Source organism: Nerophis ophidion, linkage group LG08, assembly GCF_033978795.1.
Source record: "Nerophis ophidion isolate RoL-2023_Sa linkage group LG08, RoL_Noph_v1.0, whole genome shotgun sequence".
Lineage (NCBI taxonomy): Eukaryota > Metazoa > Chordata > Actinopteri > Syngnathiformes > Syngnathidae > Nerophis > Nerophis ophidion.
In genome coordinates, this window is record NC_084618.1 from 71,907,933 (window position 1) to 71,923,311 (window position 15,379).

General features: G+C 41.8%; 2 protein-coding genes across 2 annotated transcripts in view; one reads left to right on the forward strand and one right to left on the reverse strand.

Annotated features, from left to right (window-relative positions):
* atrnl1b (attractin-like 1b) overlaps positions 1-513 on the reverse strand; it is a 131,291-nt gene extending 130,778 nt beyond the window's left edge. The window contains exon 1 of the mRNA XM_061909599.1: positions 1-513. This exon is cut by the window's left edge and continues 394 nt beyond it. The gene's annotated coding sequence lies outside the window, so the exon portion shown is untranslated.
* The window catches only part of afap1l2 (actin filament associated protein 1-like 2), a 95,488-nt gene that overhangs the window by 338 nt on the left and 79,771 nt on the right, over positions 1-15,379 (forward strand). The window lies entirely within an intron of this gene.

Genomic DNA, 15,379 nt, shown 5'->3' on the forward strand with positions numbered 1-15,379 from the left:
ATAATAAGCGTGGATGAAAACGCGTTAGCATGCTGAGTGTTTATTAGCATGTTAGCGTATTTAGCTTCTCCGCAGCTCGGCCTCTCAGCATTGATTCATGCCCGCTTTCCAGCAGCCATTTTCCCCACACGTCCTCAAGACACATTCGGGGACGGCAGCCGCGCTGCGGGGGAGTCCTTCCACAAGCCACGCAGCCGGATGTTGTCCACGGGAGAACAAAGCTTCGGTGGCGCTCGGAGCCCCGGAACCAGAGCGCAGGCTGCGGCGGCCAACATGGATGTGATGTGGGGGACAACCGTAGACCCTCCTCGGCACTTTTCGGAGCTTCTTGTTTCACTCCACCATAGCTTTTTTTTTAGCCTTCTTTCTCGTTTACAACGTATTTCATTTCATATCAACCCCACCCCAAAAAAGGAAGCTTTTGGGGAGGAAAAATGGGCGCTGATGCTATCTAAACATGACAGAAATTGGTAGCGAACCTCCAGACAGCTCCTCAGGTTGGAGAAAACTAAACACAGGATGCGCATGCGCAGTGAAAACCGACCCCCACCACACATTTAAACGTACAGTACGTCATTTGACGTCAACAAGGTTATTTCACAAAATATGCCAGGGGAGTCCCTAACGATTTCACTGAGCGCCTCCACATATGGACAGCATAAAAACAGACAATTGAGGGGTTTCAATTCGATATAAATGCTATCTCAACATAGCAATATCACCTAACTATAAATTTTAGACTTGCTCTAGAGCAGGGGTCACCAACCTTTTTGAAACCAAGAGCTACTTCTTGTTTAGTGATTAATGCGAAGGGCTACCAGTTTGATACACACTTAAATAAATTGCCAGAAATGGCCAATTTGCTCTATTTACCTTTAATAAATCCATCCATCCATCTTCTTCCGCTTATCCGAGGTCGGGTCGCGGGGGCAACAGCCTAAGCAGGGAAACCCAGACTTCCCTCTCCCCAGCCACTTCGTCTAGCTCTTCCCGGGGGATCCCAAGGCGTTACCAGGCCAGCCGGGAGACATAGTCTTCCCAACGTGTCCTGGGTCTTCCCCGTGGCCTCCTACCGGTTGGACGTGCCCTAAACACCTCCCTAGGGAGGCGTTCGGGTGGCATCCTGACCAGATGCCCGACCCACCTCATCTGGCTCCTCTCGATGTGGAGGAGCAGCAGCTTTACTTTGAGCTCCTCCTGGATGACAGAGCTTCTCACCCTATCTCTAAGGGAGAGCCCCGCCACCAGGCGGAGGAAACTCATTTCGGCCGCTTGTACCCGTGATCTTATCCTTTCGGTCATGACCCAAAGCTCATGACCATAGGGGAGGGTGGGAACGTAGATCGACCGTTAAATTGAGAGCTTTGCCTTCCGGCTCAGCTCCTTCTTCACCACAACGGATCGGTACAACATCCGCATTACTGAAGACGGCGCACCGATCCGCCTGTCGATCTCACGATCCACTCTTCCCTCACTCGTGAACAAGACTCCTAGGTACTTGAACTCCTCCACTTGGGGCAGGGTCTCCTCCCCAACCCGGAGATGGCACTCCACCCTTTTCCGGGCGAGAACCATGGACTCGGACTTGGAGGTGCTGATTCTCATTCCGGTCGCTTCACACTCTGCTGCGAACAGATCCAGTGAGAGCTGAAGATCCCGGTCAGATGAAGCCATCAGCACCACATCATCTGCAAAAAGCAGAGACCTAATCCTGCGGTCACCAAACCGGAACCCCTCAACGCTTTAATAAATATATATATATATATATTTATATACAAATGGGTATTTCTGTCAGTCATTCCGTCGTACATTTTTTTTCCTTTTATGGAAGGTTTTTTGTAGAGAATAAATGATGAAAAAAACACTTAATTGAACGGTTTAAAAGAGGAGTAAACAGAAAAAAAATGAAAATTTAATTTTGAATCAGTTCATCTTCAATTTTGACTCTTTAAAATTCAAAATTTAACCAAAAAAAAGAAAATAAAAACTAGCTAATTAAAATCTTTTTGAAAAAATTTAAAAAATATTTTATGGAAAATCATTTGTAATTTTTCCTGATTAAGATTAATTTTACAATTTTAATCTGCACTTTGTTAGAATATATAACAAATTGGACCAAGCTATATTTCTAACAAAGACAAATCATTATTTCTTATAGATTTTCCGGAACAAAAATTTTAAAATACAATCAAAAGACTTGGAAATAAGATTTGAATTTGAGTCTACAGATTTTCTAGGTTTGCCAGAATACTTCTTTTGAAATTCAATCATAATACGTTCTTAGAATTAAAAATGTCGAGCAAATAGAGGCAGCTCACTGGTAAGTGTTGCTATTTGAGCTATTTTTAGAACAGGCCAGCGGGCTACTCATCTGGTCCTTACGGGCTACCTGGTGCCCGCGGGCACCGCATTGGTGACCCCTGCTCTAGAGCAACTTGCGGCTCTAGAGCCGCATGCGGCTCTTTAGCGCCGCCCTAATGGCTCTCTGGAGCTTTTTCAAAAATACCGTATTTCCTTGAATTGTCGCCGGGGCGCTAATGAATTTAAAACCTCTTCTCACTTACCAAAGGCATGCTGTAAAAATTTGAGTGTGATGTAAGCTTGGAATTTAAATCCTACTGAATAGCTCTTAATCTTCTTCCCTTTATGCGATTTCAAATTACCGGTAATGAAATCAACCTCCTCCATTTTGAAAATGATGACAGGGGAAGTGTCACTCGTGACGTCACGAGTTTGACCAGGCGGTAATACTAAGCATGCGCTAATTATTTTGCGAAGCGAGTTTGACTCTGCAGTAATTCAAGGCAGGCGCATACTATATGCCCTGCGGCAATTCAAGGAAATACGGTATATGAAAAATGGAAAAAGATGAGAGGAAAAACATTTTTTTTTCTTTTTAATATGATTTCTGTATGAGGACAAACATGACACAAACCTCCCTAATTGTTATAAAGCACACTGTTTTTATTGAACATGCTTCACTGAGCGCCGTTTTGTCCTACTAATTTTGGCGGTCCTTGAATGCGCCCTAGTTTGTTTACATGTATAAAACTTTCTCCGACTTTCTAAGAAGTGTCTACTTCTTTTTTTTTTTCTCATTTTGTCCACCAAACTTTTAACGTTGTGCATGAATGCACAAAGGTGAGTTTTGTTGTGTGGAGTGCTAATCAGACATTTTTGGTCACTGCATGACTGCATAGCTCAGGGGTGCCCATTACGTCGATCGCGAGCTACCAGTCGACCGCGGGGGGTGTGTCAGTCGATCTCCAGCCAGGCTTTTAAAAAAAATAGACCTAAAAATTAGTGATCATCAATCTTCACCAAGACGTCACTTAAATGACATTCACGGTACCGGAGGGTCTTGTGAGAGGACGCTGGCTGCTGCAAGATCATTATTATGAAAATATGGCCGAGAGGAAGGCGAGAAACACTTTTTATTTCAACAGACTCTCGCGCCGTACCTTCCGTCAAAACTCTAAAGTCCGACTGCACATTTCCTATCTTCACAATAAAAGCCCTGCTTCATGCTGCCTGCGCTAACTAAATACAGAGTCTCGGAAAACTGGCGTGCACAAGCGATCCCTCAGAAAGCTGGTGTGCACATCACTTGTGCACGCCAGCTTTCCGAGACTCTTATCTTGTTAGCGCAGGCAGCATGAAGCAGGCCTTTTATTGTGAAGATAGGAAATGTGCAGTCGGCCTTTAGAGTTTTGACGGAAGGGACGGCGCGAAAGTCTGTTGAAATAAAAAGTGTTTCTCGCCTTCCTCTCTGTCATTTTTTCAAAATAAAACTGGCAGCAGCCAGCGTCATCTCACAAAACCCTCGGGTGCCGTGAATGTCAATCAAGCAAGCTACGGAATTTGCCGCCAATGTTTTTCTTGTAAAGTGTATGGAAGCTGGATGAATTAGATGCCAAAAACCAACCACTTTCATGTGGTATTGTACAGAAAGGACAACTTTTTTTGTCCTCCATTTGAAAATGTGGGCATTATCATCATTACTGTCTGATTCCAATCAATGCAAGTCATCAGAATCAGGTAATACACCAACTTATATTCTTGTCTTTGTGAAAGAAAGACATCTATATGTGTTACACATGCTTGTATTATCATTAAACACATTTAACTTGTTTACAAAAATGTCTCTTTCATAAATAAATAAATATAAATGATATATATAAATGAGGTAGATCCCCTCGAGTTGGTCAATTGAAAAGTAGCTCGCCTGCAGAAAAAGTGTGGGCACCCCTGGCATAGCTAATCGATGCTAATATGCTATTTAGGCTAGCTATATGTACATATTGCAACAATATGCCTCATTTGTAGTTATATTTGAGCTCATTTGGTTTCCTTTGAGTCCTCTTAAATATATCATGACACACTATCTGTATGAAATATGGGTTTTATTTTTTTGCGGCTCCAGACAGATTTGTTTTTGTATTTTTGGTCCAATATGGCTCCTTCAACATTTTAAGTTGCCGACCCCTGCTCTAAAAGAAGGTCTTTCAAACAATACATTATATTTGTCATTATTTGCTAGTTTATTTTTGTATGCTACTTTAGTTTTGTTTATTTTTAATGCCAAGTAGTTTCACTTGTGGCTGCAAACGTAATTGTCTAACTCAGGGGTGTCAAACTCATTTTAGATCGGGGTCCACGTGGAGAAAAATCTACTCCCAAGTGGGCCGGACTGGTAAAAATCACGGCACGATAACTTAAAAATAAAGACAACTACAGATTGTTTTCTTTGTTTAAACATAGAACAAGCACATTCTGAAAGTGTACAAATTGACTGATTGAAATTTTGATTAGTAGATTGCACAGTACAGGACATATTCCCTACAATAGACCACTAAATGGTAACACCCGAATAATTTTTTCTACTTGTTTAAGTCGGGGTCCACGTTAATCAATTCATGGTAAAAGAAGGTCTTTCAAACAATACATTATGTTGTCATCATTTGCTAGTTTATTTTTGTATACCACATTAGTTAATTTTTTTTTTACTGCCAAGTAGTTTCACTTGTGGCTGCAAACATTTGTCTAACTCAGGGGTGTCAAATTAATTTTAGATGGGCGGCCACATGGAGAAAAATATACTCCCAAGTGGGCCGGACTGGTAAAATCACGGCACGATAACTTAGAAATAAAGACAACTGCCCACTGGGTGTGAGTTTTCCTTGCCCTTTTGTGGGTTCTTCCCAGGATGTCGTAGTCGTAATGGTTTGTACAGTCCTTTGAGACATTTGTGATTTAGGGCTATATAAATAAATATTGATTGATTGATTGATTGTTTTTTTTGTTTAAAAATAAAACAAGCACATTATGAAAATGTACAAATCATAATGTTGTGGTTAATAGTATTCTATCTTTGTTATTTATACTTTCTGAATTAATTATGTGATAATGTTCATCAGTCAACTAATTGGTGTTAATTTTCAATCAAAAAATAAAACAAGCACATTATGAAAATGTACAAATCATAATGTTGTGGCTAATAGTATTCTATCTTTGTTATTTATACTTTCTGAATTAATTATGTGATAATGTTCATCAGTCAACTAATTGGTGTTCATTTTCAATCTATCTAGATAAAAAAATATAAAAATCAAATTACAGTGTGTTATTTGTGTAGTTTGCTCATTTTCCTCGACTGGTGCACTAATATAAGGTGGTTTATTTTTTTTTTAACAGATGTAGCATAATCTACAAAAATACAAATAATTGCTATTGTGACATCTAGTGGATACATTTAGAACAGCAGTTTTTTAATTAAAACATTTTGGCTCATTTTTATACTTAGCAAACTCCTACCACAGGTCGGATAAAACCTGTTCATGGTCCTGATGGCGTCTCCACATTTGTGGTCCCCTCCAAGGTTTCTCATTGTATCCCATTGGCTTTAGTTTTACCTTGTCCTGATGTGGGATTTGAGCCAAGGATTTCGTCGTGACTCGTGCAGCCCTTTGAGACACTCGTGATTAAGGGCTACATGAATAAACGTTAATTTCTTCGATTCATATTTAGGGCCAACAAGGTTTTACATTTGGCTACAAATGTAGCTTACCAGCATGAAGGTGTGAATGTGGAGTGACTGAATGATGGCTTCTTAGTTCTCTGTGAAGCGCTGTGGGTGTCTTTTATCATTATTGTTATTATTACATGATTTAAAGTGGAAATAGATATCATGGGACATTTCGACAGCCGTTTTTGTCGCCAGCACCTCCAAGTTTTTAATCTGACAGAAAAATAAAAATAAATGAAAAATCACTTTTTCTGCCTATCTCAGGGCCTAATAACACGAAAATGAAATGCATTTTACATAAATGTGGACCCCAATTTACCATGAATTTATTAAGGTGGACCCCAATTTAAACAAATTGAAAAAATTATTCGGGTGTTACCCTTCAGTGGTCAATTGTACAGAATATGTACTGTACTTTGCAATAATAATAAAAGTTTCAATCAATCGGCGTGGCAGAGTGGCCGTGCGCAACCCGAGGGTCCCTGGTTCGATCCCCACCTAGTACCAACCTCGTCACGTCCGTTGTGACCTGAGCAAGACACTTCACCCTTGCTCCTGATGGGTGCTGGTTAGGGCCTTGCATGGCAGCTCCCTACATCAGTGTGTGAATGTGTGTGTGAATGGGTAAATGTGGAAGTAGTGTCGAAACGCTTTGAGTACCTTGAAGGTAGAAAACCGCTGTACAAGTACAACCCATTTATCATTTAAATCAGGGGTGTCAAACGTACGGCCCGCGGGATGAGTTTGCTAAGTATACAAATTAACCTGAAATTTTTTAATGAAAGAAACAACTCTTCTGCATGTGTCTACTGCAGGGGCCGGAAACTCGCGGCTCTTTGATCACTCTAATGTGGCTCAGCTGCATAATATCCGACTCCCCCGATTATCCAGAGAGATTTCTGGAGTTTAATGCCTCTCTCAGAAATCCCCCGGGGCCAACATTCTCCGATTTTCACCTAGTCGATAATCTAGAGGGCGTGCCCTGATGGCAAAGCTTTTACAGTCCTCTAAAACTTGTTGTAGCGCCCGCTTTTTCACAATGCTAACTGCGTGCCAGCTGGTCACATGTAGTATGCAGCCTCTGTTAATACACGACAGTGACTGCAAGGCATACTTAGTCAACAGTCATACAGGTTACACTGAGAGTTGTGATATAAACAACTTTAACACTCTTACTAATATGCACCACACTGTGAACCCACACCAAACAAGAATGACAAACACATTTCGACAGAACATCCGCATTGTAACACAACATAAACACAACAGAACAAATACCCAGAATCCCATGCATCCTTACGCACTGACGCACGGAGGGGGGAGGGGGTGTTATTTCATTATAAATTTCAAAATAGTTTTGTTGCTCCCATTGTTTTCTTTATTTTGTGAAACGGGTCAAAATGGCTCTTAAGGTGGTAAAGGTTGCCGACCCCTGGTCTACTGGATGTTGCAATCGCAATTCTTTGTAGATGATGGTACATATGTACAAAATAAACCACATGATGTTAGTACATCAATCGAGGAAAATGATCAAACTACATACATGGCGTACTGTAATTTGATTTTGAGATTTTTTTATCCTGATTGTTTGAAAATGAGCACCATTGAGTTGACTGATGATTATTATCACATCATTCATTCAGAAAATATAATTAACGGCAAATAAAAATAGAATACTATTAACTGCAACATTTAAGTGTAAAAAAACAACATTATGATTTGTACATTTTCATAATGTGCTTCTTTTATTTTTAAACACAGAAAACAATCTGAAGGTGTCTTTATTTTTAAATTATCCTGCAGGGATTTTACCAGTCCGGCCCACTTGGGAGTAGATTCTTCTCCATGTGGCCCCCGATCTAAAATGAGTTTGACACCCTCTGATTTAAATGAAAAACAATGGCTTTTAAATTGGAAATCCTTGCATTCTACTGTCTGACCAGCAGGTGGCAGCGCAACCCAACATTTGCAATTGTTTGCACTCCCTCACATACAGTAAGTGCAGGTAGTCATCTATTCAAGTTAATGTACATTTTTATACATTACTCTTTAACTGTCTATTGACTTTTAAATCAATGTCGGCATTGAAGTCGTTACGTCAGACTTTATTTGTTTAGACTCATTTTAAACATGTCTCGGACTTCACCTATGTCCACTTGTAAGCCTCCCCTTTAGTCAGGTGTACGCCGCTCTGCCAGGTGTTTATGCTCCGCCATGTTCTCCAAACACAAAAACGAGGAGTGTCTGGGGGTTTCTTTTCTGGAAATTCCCAGACAGAACAGTCAGCCGAGGCACCAGATTAGATGAAAATACCTCCAATGAATGAGAAGGGAAGGGGGGGTGTCTCTTTTGTTGGGACATAATGTGTCTGCGAGTGTACCAACTTGGGAGAGGCCCCAGAATAAAAAAAAAGGGTCTCAGTCAGTGCTAATTTGGAGTCGAGTCAGTTGACCTTTGACCTGTGATTCACTGGTCAGGAATTCACTTTATGCCAACATCAGAAGCAAAAAGAAAAAAAAAAAAAAGGGCAAAAAGTGTTGCACCTTTGACTCGAAATAAATGTCTGTCCTTGCATCGAAATGCTCCAGGGACTTTCCAGGTCAGGCCTGCTGCACAAAAGGGATTCATTCTGCAGGATTATGACAGACCGCCCTCCATTTTGGATCGTCATCATTACAGATGCAGGTCATCATGTCTTTTGCAGAGAATAGCAATGTCTCTTTAATAGGTCAAAGCGCTCAACAACCATATAGAAATTATATACAGTCATATATGTGATTTTACAATACTAATCTACAAAGCCAAAAAAACAGTAAGGTAAAAAAAAAAAAACAGATTACAATGATTTGCAAATCCTTTTCAACCTATATTCAATTGAATAGACATCAAAAACACGATACTTAACGTTCTAACTGGAAAACTTTGTTGTTTTTTGCAAATATTAGCTCATTTGGAATTTGAGGCCTGCAACATGTTTCAAAAAAGCTGTCAGAAGTGGCAAAAAAGACTGAGAAAGTTGAGGAATGTTCATCAAACACTTATTTGGAACATCCCACAGGTGAACAGGCTAATTAGGAACAGGTTGGTGCCATGATTGGGTATAAAAGCAGCTTCCATGAAATGCTCAGTCATTCACAAACAAGGATGGGGCGAGGGTCACCACTTTGTGAACAAATTATCAAACCGTTTAAGAACAACATTTCTCGATGAGCTATTGCAAGGAATTTAGGAATTTCACCATCTACGGTCCCTAATATCAAAAGGTTCAGAGAATATGGAGAAATCACTGCACGTAAGCGATGATATTACGGACCTTTGATTCCTCAGGCAGTACTGAATCAAAAACCGACATCATTGTGTAAAGGATATCACCACATGGGCTCAGGATCACTTCAGAAAACCACTGTCAGTAATTACAGTTTGTCACTACATCAGTAAGTGCAAGTTAAAACTCTTAATATGCAAAGCAAAAGCCATTTATCAACAACACCCAGAAACGCTGCCGGCTTCGCTGGGCCCGAGCTCATCTAAGATGGACTGATGCAAATTGGAAATGTGTTTTGTGGTCTGACGGTCTGCTTGCCATCCAAGAAACGTTATCATGGACGCCCCTGCTTATTTGAGCAAGAAAATGCAAAGCCACGTGGCTTCATAGTAAAAGAGTGCTGGACTGCCTGTAGTCCAGACCTGTCTCCCACTGAAAATGTGTGGCACATTACGAAGCCTAAAATACCACCAGGGAGCCCCCGGACTGTTGAACAACTTAAGCTGTACATCAAGCAAGAATGGGAAAGAATTCCACCTGAAAAGCTCCAAAAATTGGTCTCCTCAGTTCCCAAACGTTTACTGAGTGTTGTTTAAAGGAAAGGCCATGTAACACAGTGGTAAAAATGCCCCAGTGCCAACTTTTTTGCAATGTGTTGCTGCCATTAATTTCTAAGTTAATGGTTATTTGCAAAAAACAAAAATAAGTTTCTCAGTTTGAACATTAAATAACTTGTCTTTGCAGTCTATTCAATTGAATATAGATTGAAAAGGATTTCCAATGCATTGTTTTCTGTTTTTATTTACGAATTACACAACGTGCCAACTTCACTGGTTTTGGGTTTGGTATTTGAATTATTTTTCAAAATAAACCGTTTTTAATTTAGTCATTTTGGCAGGCTTTAAAAAAATGTTCAACATGTTTGAAATCAGAAACACTGTATAATGGTATATCATAAGATATAATACTTCAGGGGTGTCCAAAGTGAAGCTCGCTGCTAATTTAAAAAAAAAAATCACCATAACAAAAAAAAAGGGGACTAGAAGAGCAACACGGTGTAATGCAGGGGTGTCCAAACTTTTTCCACTGAGGGCCGCACTTGGAAAAATTAAAACAAGTGGGCGCCATTTTGATATTTTAAATTTTCAAACCATAACACAATATATGGATTTTGTTGTTGTTTTACTTTTAGGGCCATAGTCAGTCATTACTGCTAATAAAACTTCAGGTAGATATGAAGTAAAAAAAACAACTGCCTTTTTTGTCAAAGACAACTTGTTTTTTTATAGTAAAACTGAAATATGCAGTTTTTAGTGATTAGAGCCATAAAAGATCATTAATGCAGGGCACGATTGATTTTAATTCAATATTAAATTTGAGTAATCACAGTGTAAAGACAAATACAATCCCATTAAATATAATTGGGATCCAAAAGGTGCCCCTCTCAAAGTGATATATTTGTATTAGTTTTTTTTTTTTTTACTTTCAACATTTAAGTCACAAGATCAACTTCAGATATGTCGATTTTACTTGTGAACTATTGTGTTTGTTTTAAAGAAAACTTTAATGTTTTTATATGGGCAACCACACAATATATGGAATATTTTTTCAAACATAAAACATTTTAAATAAAGTGACATTTTTGAAGTCATTGGAGTCTTGAAAATAATTCATTGTAGCATTGATTTTTTTTGCCTCTTTTTTTTTAGCTATGGCTAAAACAGAAAAATGAAGACAAAAGAAAACAATAACAGCCTGCAAGGCAGCTTTAGGTCAACATTGCAACTTTTTCTCGTTAGATTTCACATCATTCCACTTTTTTAAAATGTTTTAAAACATTTTTGCAATATCATTTCCAGAATGTGTGGCGGGCCGGTAAGCAATTAGCTGCGGGACGCAAATGGCCCAAGGGCCACACTTTGGACACCATTGGTGTAATGGAATGAGGAAGAAAAAGACACACAAACCTGACATGCAGGCTGTCTTTTTCTTTAAAAAAAATCTTTACATGGTTTTTAAAATGAGGTAGGATATTGTTTTAAAACATTAAAACATCAAAACACAACAGTGGGACGCTTCCTGTCTGCTTGCTCAACTTCCTGTTTGCTTGCTCCACTTCCTGTCTGCTCACTCAACTTCCTGTTTGCTTGCTCAACTTCCGGTTTTTCGCTCAACTTCCTGTCTGCTTGCTCAACTTCCTGTTTGCTCGCTCAACTTCCTGTCTGCTCACTTAACTTACTGTCTGCTCGCTCAACTTCCTGTTTCTCGCTCAACTTCCTGTCTGCTCACTCAAGTTCCTGTCTGCTCACACAACTTCTTGTCTGATCGCTCAACTTCCTGTCTGCTTGCTCAACTTCCTGTCTGCATTCTCAATTTCCTGTTTGCTCGCTCAACTTCCTGTTTGCTCACTCAACTTCCTGTTTGCTTGCTCAACTCCCTGTTTCTCGCTCAACAACCTGTCTGCTTGCTCAACTTCCTGTCTGCTCGCTCAACTTCCTATTCGCTTACTCAACTTCTTGCTTCTCAATGAACTTCCTGTCTGCCTGCTCAACTTCCTGTCTACTTGCTCAACTTCCTGTCTGCTCACTCAACTTTCTGTTTACTCGCTCATCTTCCTGTTTGCTTGCTCAACTTTTTGTCTGCTCACTCAACTTCCTGTTTCTCGCTCAACTTCCTGTTTGCTCACTCTACTTCCTGTTTCTCGATCAACTTCCTGTCTGCTCGCTCAACTCCCTGTTTCTCTTTCAACTTCCTGTCTGCTTACTCAACTTTCTGTTTGCTCACGCAACTTTTTGTTTCTTGCTCAACTTCCTGTCTGCTCACTCAACTTCCTGTCTGCTCACTCAACTTTTTGTTTATTGCTCAACTTCCTGTCTGCTCACTCAACTTCCTCTTTGCTCACTCAACTTTTTGTTTCTTGCTCAACTTCCTGTCTGCTCACTCAACTTCCTCTTTGCTCACTCAACTTTTTGTTTATTGCTCAACTTCCTGTCTGCTCACTCAACTTCCTCTTTGCTCACTCAACTTTTTGTTTCTTGCTCAACTTTCTGTTTGCCCACGGAACTTCCTATTACTCACTCAACTTCCTGTCTTCCTGCTCAACTTCCTGTCTGCTCGCTCAACTTCCTGTCTGCTCACTCAACTTTTTGTTTCTCGCTCAACTTCCTGTCTGCTGGCTCAACTTTCTGTTTGCCCACAGAACTTCCTATTACTCACTCAACTTCCTGTCTGCTCACTTAACTTACTGTCTGCTCGCTCAACTTCCTGTTTCTCGCTCAACTTCCTGTCTGCTCACTCAAGTTCCTGTCTGCTCACACAACTTCTTGTCTGATCGCTCAACTTCCTGTCTGCTTGCTCAACTTCCTGTCTGCATTCTCAATTTCCTGTTTGCTCGCTCAACTTCCTGTTTGCTCACTCAACTTCCTGTTTGCTTGCTCAACTCCCTGTTTCTCGCTCAACAAGGGACGGCGTGGCGCAGTGGGAGAGTGGCCGTGCGCAACCCGAGGGGCCCTGGTTCAAATCCCACAAAGTACCAACCTCGTCACGTCTGTTGTGTCCTGAGCAAGACACTTCACCCTTGCTCCTGATGGGTGCTGGTTGGCGCCTTGCATGGCAGCTCCCTCCATCAGTGTGTGAATGTGTGTGTGAATGGGTAAATGTGGAAGTAGTGTCAAAGCGCTTTGAGTACCTTGAAGGTAGAAAAGCGCTATACAAGTACAACCCATTTATTTATTTATTTATTTAATAGCTTCTATATTTTACAGTGACAGTCTACAAAACATCCACATTTACAATTTGTACAATTTGTTTTCATTCATGCACATTTACTAATGTTGACCTTTACAATTTACCATTCAGATTTGAATCCACGTCTCTTTTACTTTTGTGCATTATAGAGAAAATACACTAAGAAGGGGATTCATATGGCCCCAATTGTCGACACATGAAACGTATTGAATGGGGGTAGGGGGTTTGCACTATCCACTTTAACCGCCAGACAGCAGTCGAGTACTGATTATCTTAAAATGTGTTTTGTTGCAATTTCAAAATTGACCACAGTGTTGCTTTGGAGAGTGGCACTTCCATCATTTTCAGCAGACTGCATTGCATTGATTTCACATGAGATCCAACTATCGTGGGATCACACTCCTCAGCCTTCCCGGTAAGGTTTATTCAGGTGTACTGGAGAGGAGGCTTCGCCGGATAGTCGAACCTCGGATTCAGGAGGAACAGTGTGGTTTTCGTCCTGGTCGTGGAACTGTGGACCAGCTCTATACTCTCGGCAGGGTTTTTGAGGGTGCATGGGAGTTTGCCCAACCAGTCTACATGTGCTTTGTGGACTTGGAGAAGGCATTCGACCGTGTCCCTCGGGAAGTCCTGTGTGGAGTGCTCAGAGAGTATGGGGTATCGGACTGTCTTATTGTGGCAGTCCGCTCCCTGTACGATCAGTGCCAGAGCTTGGTCCGCATTGCTGGCAGTAAGTCGAACACATTTCCAGTGAGGGTTGGACTCCGCCAAGGCTGTCCTTTGTCACCGATTCTGTTCATAACTTTTATGGACAGAATTTCTAAGCGCAGCCAAGGCGTTGAGGGGATCCGGTTTGGTGGCCACGGGATTAGGTCTCTGCTTTTTGCAGATGATGTAGTCCTGATGGCTTCATCTGGCCGGGATCTTCAGCTCTCACTGGATCGGTTCGCAGCCGAGTGTGAAGCGACCGGAATGAGAATCAGCACCTCCAAGTCCGAGTCCATGGTTCTCGCCCGGAAAAGGGTGGAGTGCAATCTCCGGGTTGGGGAGGAGACCCTGCCCCAAGTGGAGGAGTTCAAGTACCTAGGAGTCTTGTTCACGAGTGAGGGAAGAGTGGATCGTGAGATCGACAGGCGGATCGGTGCAGCATCTTCAGTAATGCGGACGTTGTATCGATCCGTTGTGGTGAAGAAGGAGCTGAGCCGCAAGGCAAAGCTCTCAATTTACCGGTCGATCTACGTTCCCATCCTCACCTATGGTCATGAGCTTTGGGTCATGACCGAAAGGATAAGATCACGGGTACAAGCGGCCGAAATGAGTTTCCTCCGCAGGGTGGCGGGGCTCTCCCTTAGAGATAGGGTGAGAAGCTCTGCCATCCAGGAGGAACTCAACGTAAAGCCGCTGCTCCTCCACATCAAGAGGAGCCAGATGAGGTGGTTCGGGCATCTGGTCAGGATGCCACCCGAACGCCTCCCTAGGGAGGTGTTTAGGGCACGTCCAGCCGGTAGGAGGCCACGGGGAAGACCCAGGACACGTTGGGAAGACTATGTCTCCCGGCTGGCCTGGGAACGCCTCGGGATCCCCCGGGAAGAGCTAGACGAAGTGGCTGGAGATAGGGAAGTCTAGGCTTCCCTGCTTAGGCTGCTGCCCCCGCGACCCGACCTCGCATAAGCGGAAGATGATGGATGGATGGATCCACCCAGGAATTTGGCCATACAAATCCCTTCCCTAGTGTAGGCAGGTTTTTAGGCCATACGAATCCCTTCCTTACTGGACGCTGTTTTTAATAGTGGTGTGGCACACTTTGCAATGCTCCCTACCGCCACCTACAGCCGGGTGGTCTTAAGTACACCTAACAGTGTGGCAGGTTGTGTTGAATGTCTGACGTAAAAAGGGCGAAACTTGAAAGTGAAAGAGAAACATATGCTCTACGACTTATATCCAGATGTAACACTCCTAATTTTGCAACATTTCGTCCAGCATGTTATCACCTTCTGCATTAAACTTGCGTCACCATCTTGGTGGGACTGGACTGCCCTCGTAATCATCTTGTGGACTTTGTTATGTTACTGCACATTCCTCCCATACCTCCACTCTCTCTCTCTCACACACACACACTGGTTATCATTTGGAATGGGGACCAAGTTTTTGATCATCACTTGTGGGGACCAGCCTTTCTACAGGTTGTGGAGGCATGAAAAAAATGAAGTTAAATGGCCAAAGCCCAGTTAGTTCATACACGTCTTTAAATCTCTGGATTGATGAAGTAATGTGCTGAGGGAAAAGAGTTCATGGGGACCAAATTTTAAATAATTTAGCAAAATTTACATAAATTTGTATGT